The following is a 6,142-nucleotide window of genomic DNA, read 5'->3' on the forward strand; positions in this document are numbered from 1 at the left end:
TGTCGTTACTATGGGCATGGTTTGGATGACAATATAGTCTTTGCAACAGAAAGTAATTATATAAAAAACAATAACAATTAAAAAAAGAATAGATTTAATATTAGATTTTTATTCTCAAAAATGATTATTATTATTATTATAACCACTAATTACAATTAATTGTAGCTATATCATGAAGGGTTTTACTTGATTGTTAGAACTATATAATTTTTTGCTTGATAACTGGTGATTTTAGGGTGTTTTTTTAATGTCTGCGGAATCAATAATTGCTCTCCGCAGAATTCCGCAGAATAAAGATTGTTCTCCGCGGAATCAAGACTTTTTCTCCGTGGATTCCTGGGGGGACTAAATGTTCAATGAGTCATGGTAGTCAGGGGAATGTGAGGAGCAAGCAGTATGAATGGGAACGGGAGAACAGACCGCATGACAAGCTTCCGTTCCACACTTCCATCACTTCGTTAGAACCAACCGGAAGACATATTCTGCCCAGCGTGAAGTAGCGTTAATTTTCTGTAATTAATTAATCGAAATAAATCAGTTAAAGTCCTAGACCAGGGGTCTTCAACGTTTTCAGGCCAAGGACCCCTTAGTTGAGAGAGAGAGATGAAGCAGGGACCCCCACTACCTTATCATAGATTCCATATAGTTTCATCGTTTGACGGCACAATCATCAGTGTATTTTGGATTCATGTCAATTTGTGTTTTCAGATATTTAACCACTCAAGCCATCATTACCTAATAAACTTGACCTTTTACTCTGTACTTAGTCTGCTCTTTTTCCCCTCTGCACCAAACCTCTTTGCCGAAAATAGCCGATCTACAAGCTCACAACGCCTCGCAGCGCGAGGCGTTGTGAGCTTGTAGATCTGCTATTTTTGGTTACAGTTCTCAAAATATGGACACTAGGGTTCAAGTTGTTATATAAAAAGGATTGGAAGATTTGGGGGACCCCCTGTAGTAACTCTGAGGACCCCCTAGGGTTCCCGGACCCCCTGTTGAAGACCCCTGTCCTAGACAGTTTATTTCTGCTAATATCATTTTGTCCACAGATTTTTTGGCATGGGTCAGTTGAGAAAGCTCTCTCACAGAGAGATCTTAAAGTCCCAGCGTGTGGAAAATAGCAGATCTACAAGCTCACAACGCCTCGCAACTGTGAGCATGTAGATCTGCAATTTTCAAAATGTCTGCCTCTAATATTTGACAATTTGGCCAATGTTTAATTCGTCACTTTAGAGGTATTAAAAAGTCCTTAAATTGTCACTTAAGAAAATGTGCAGACACCCTCAACGTTCATCTGTGAATTGTACAACCAAATCACATCAATAACTTGACTTGTACAACTGTTATTGTAATAGAAAGCAATGTTTTATTTGCCATTACGCCGTTTTATTTTTGACATAATATCGGCAATGGAACTGGACTTTTGATGAGCTTTTGATAAGCACAATAATGTACCCCACATTATTTTTCTGGGGTCCCCAGATGATTAGCTTAATGTGTTTTTCTCACTCAACAGTAAACAAACCAACATAAATAAAGTTGAAGTGTATTGAGTGTGTTGAGGTTGGATGAACATGTTCATCACGCACACACACAGCCACGTTAAAAGGTAAGGGAGTTGTGGTAGTAAACGCGTAAATCTCTGTTTTTCAGGGCAGTCAAGGAAGTTAACTCCATTAATCCACCAGAGATTTCCTCTCCTGATCTTGGTGGCAGTTTGCACTCAGCACCATCAAATATGTGCTAAAGCCTATTTAGGGCCGAAGCATGTGGTCCCAGACAGATTGACAGAGCCCTCCACACCATACGCTAAGGAGGGGTGTTGTAAAGCCAAAGCCTACCTCACAGCCTCTCTCACGGTAGCTGACAGAGCACAGCATCTTGCAATGGGCCTGGTGTATAAGATTTAAATTCAAAGCCCCTTCAGACTGGAATAACCCACCGAGCTCTCTCAGATCAATCACCTCCCTAAACATGTTCAGAGAAGCCATTTTTGCTTCTAATGCTTCCAATTAAAATTACTATCACAATAATGTAAAGTGTAATTAATGTAAATGTATTTATTCTAACGGTGGATGATGATGTTGGCTGTATTATCAATACTATTATGCTCTTGCTCTGTTCCGTATAGTTCCTTAGTTCTGTTCTCATGTTTTAAAGGGTATGCCTACATATATGAATTCTGCTAATTTGAGGTTGAACTGGAGGGTGGGAGTGGCCAGCTCTGGGAGAGATACTGCCTGGTCTCTCGGTCTGTATGGATGAATGTCTTGTCTTGTCTTGTCTTGTCCTGTTTGTTTAATGTAATGTTATGTACAGTAACATCTGTTCAATAGGGACCAAGATACCCATGTACCTGACTAAATACTGGTGTACAAGATACACTACACCTCCAAGATACCCATGTACCTGACTAAATATGGTGCACAAGATACACTACACCTCCAAGATACCCATGTACCTGACTAAATATGGTGTACAAGATACACTACACCTCCAAGATACCCATGTACCTGACTAAATACTGGTCTTTTCACTGCAGATTTACAGTAAAGTACTGGCAGCACGTGTTTTATCTATCTACTGCTTTTTGGCTCTCTCTTACTGTATTTGGAATTACAGTATATTACAGTTAAATACTGCATTCCTGCTCAAAGTTTTTTCCAGTAACTTACTGTATTCCTGTTCAAAGTTTTTCAGTAACTTACTGTATTATTGTTAAATGTTTCTCAGTAACTTACTGTATTCCTTTCCAAAGTTTCTCAGTAACTTACTGTATATTATAGTATTTAAATATACAGTATGTGCAGATTCTGCAGAATGATGATATACCGGTATAGCTAAAATTGGGACAACACAGAGAACATTAGCATGGTCCAAGATGCTTGGACCAATGCTAATCATCTCTGTATAGTCCACATTTTAACAATGTCTGTGACATTCTTAAAATTGACAATAAGAAGTCACTGTCGGAGTGGATACACATACACGGAATGGAGAGCAGTCACTGCCTTTAAGGAGTGTAAATCCCTAACCTCCTTCAAAATCGGTCTGAAAAGTCACCTACAAACGGCTGCTACTATCAGTTTACAGTTTACAGTTTAGGCATTTAGCAGACACTTTTAATCCAAAGCGACTTTACAATAAGCAGGTAATACACATCACTGTCTATAATAAACAAGATAATATGTCAGTACATCAACAACAATATAACAAATGCATATGAATATCAATCTAAAAAACAATATAATCAATACAATATAATAATACAATATAATACAATATAATAAAATCAATCTAAAAAACAATATAATCAGTAAAGAAAAAAGGTTCTAATAAACCTAAAAAACAAATGCTAACTAGCTTCATGTATGGTCATTGAGTGTTTCAGTAGTGCTATGGGTTTAGGTGGAGTCTGAAAAGGTGAATCTTCAGTCCACAGTGAAAGCTAGCGAGTGAGTCCGTTGTTCTAAGTGCGACAGGGAGTTTATTCCACAGCTTGGAGGCCAGGAGGGCAAACTGTCTCGGAGGAGTGGATTTTTGTCCTGGGGTTTTTATATGGGCAAATAATATCTCAATATTGTACAGTCCCTAAGTAAATGTACTTAGTTACTTTACTGGATTGTTTTGAAAGTGCTATAAAGCAGTGGTTCTCAACCTTTTCAGGCTGCGACCGCCAAAATAATAATATTTTAACTGGGGACCCCCACCCTGACGAGCACTAAGAGTTGAGGCATTATATTTTGCATAACACGGTTCTATTGTGAAAATAGCAGATTGCGAGGCGTTGTGAGCATGTAGATCTGCTATTTTCACAATTTCTGCCTCTAATATTTGACAATTTGGCCAATGTTTAATTTGTCATTTAGAGGTATTAAAAAGTCCTTAAATTGTCACTTTAGAAAAGTGCAGATACCCTCTGTTTACTGTTGAGTGAGAAAACAATGTTGCACATAAAGTTAATCATCTGGAGACCACCACAATAATTTAGGGACCCCCCTGGGGGTCCCGGCCCACATGTTGAGAACCACTGATACTATTAAATAAATACACAGCTTAAAAACAATAAAGCAGAGGGGGTCCTCCTGAGGGGGCGGGGCTAAAGGGTCACTCATTCTGCATATAGGCGGAAAGATGACTTTTTGACCTCACTGAATGCAAGCCAGTCAGTAGTTCAGTAACTAGCATGCACACGCGCGCACGCACGCACGCACGCGCACACACACACACACGCACGCACGCACGCACGCACGCATGCACGCACGCACGCACGCGCGCACACACACACACACACACACACACACACACACAGACGCCATTATTGTACATGTATGTTAGAGAGTGGGAGGAAATGGGGGGGAGACAGACAGGGGTGTCACACCAAATTCTGGGCCCTGGGTACAAGGATTCACTGCGGGCCCCCCATAACTATTGAAAAATAGCAGATATACAAGTAGGGTTTTCCGATTAATCGATTTTTAATCGAAATCGGGATTTTTTTCCTTTGGACGATTTAAAAAATAAGAAATTGTAAAATCGATTTTCACTTTAATTCAGGGTAATTCTTACTCATTGGAGCCTTGCACGGGGCAAAAAGTGCACAGCCCGGTCCTCCTAAAGCAGGACGACAAGGTCCGACACCAAATTAATACTACTTTATCTCTGATGTGTAATTTCTTTGATGCACGTGCAGACTGGGCAGGGCTCACCACATTAGATTTTGCTATTTGGCTATATAAAAATAAATAAAAATAAAACAATAATAAAAAAAAATCATGTCCTTGCATTTTTTTAATGAAAACAACATAGTTGAAACAATGTATTATTCTTTTACCAAAAAATCGAAATCGGAAACGAAAATCGACTTTTCTGAGAAATAAATCGAGATTTTATTTTTAGGCCACATCGAACAACCCTATATACAAGCTCACAGCGCGGCACCGAGTGCCGCGCTGCGAGCTTGTAGATCTGCTATTTTTGAAAAATCGTGAAAATGTCAGTGATGCTCAAACTTTTTCATGTGAAGGACCCCCCATCTCAAAATATTTAGTTCCAGGGACCCCCCCAGAAGCTAAATTTGAGTTACAAATGTTCACTTAAAAAATACATATATTCAAAGATTTGCGCACATTTTCACGACTTTTCAAAAATAGCAGATCTACAAGCTCGCAGCGCGGCACTCGGTGCCGCGCTGTGAGCTTGTATATCTGCTATTTTTCAATAGCTAAGGTTACTAGGGCCCCTCCACCTTGGGCCCTGGTAACTCAGTCCCACTTTCCTACCCCTTGTGACGCCCCTGGAGACAGATGAGAGGAGAAAGTGAAAAGAGAGAGAGAAGAGAGAGAGAGAGAGAGAGAGAGAGAGAGAGAAGAGAGAGAGAGAGAGAGAGAGAGAGAGAGAGAGAGAGAGAGAGAGAGAGAGAGAGAGAGAGAGACATATGCTGCTGAAAGGAGAGTCTGTTTATGAAGTCAGTCAGTGGAGAAGAGAAATATTCTGCCAGATTCCTCTCTCTCTCTCTCTCCCTCTCTCTCTCTCTCACCCCCCCCCCCCCCCCCCCCCCTCCCTCCCTCCCTCCCTCTCTCTCTCTCCCCCCCCCCCCCCCCCTCCCTCCCTCTCTCTCTCTCTCTCCCCCCCTCCCTCTCTCTCTCTCTCTCTCTCTCTCTCTCTGGTTTCTGTCCAGTTGATTAAGTCTGACTACCGCCTGTTTTTATTCCATATTTCAACCCCCCCCCCCTCTGTCTGTCTCTCGCAGGGAGCGGTTTATTGGCCCCATTTTTTTTCCCTTTTCTTTTCAAATTGCACTCTGGGTAATGTGGTCTTAAAAAAAAAATGACTATGACCCGAGGGCAGAGCTGACCAATCATAAACCTACACACTGATCACATGATGAGAGACGGGGGAGAGAGAGAGAGAGAGAGAGAGAGAGAGAGAGAGAGAGAGAGAGAGAGAGACATGCACGCGCCGCTGCACGCCACGCACGGATCAAACCTAAAGGTCTGGATAAGCAGAACATGACGGCAGCACGAGACGATCTGTGACTGAAAGAAAGTTAGTTCTTTCTTTCTTTCTTTCTTTCTTTCTTTCTTTCTTTCTTTCTTTCTTTCTTTTTTCCTTCCTTTCCTTTCTTCTCCTCTGCATATGT

Source organism: Nannobrachium achirus (assembly GCF_963921795.1).
Source record: "Nannobrachium achirus genome assembly, chromosome: 13".
NCBI classification, from domain to species: domain Eukaryota; kingdom Metazoa; phylum Chordata; class Actinopteri; order Myctophiformes; family Myctophidae; genus Nannobrachium; species Nannobrachium achirus.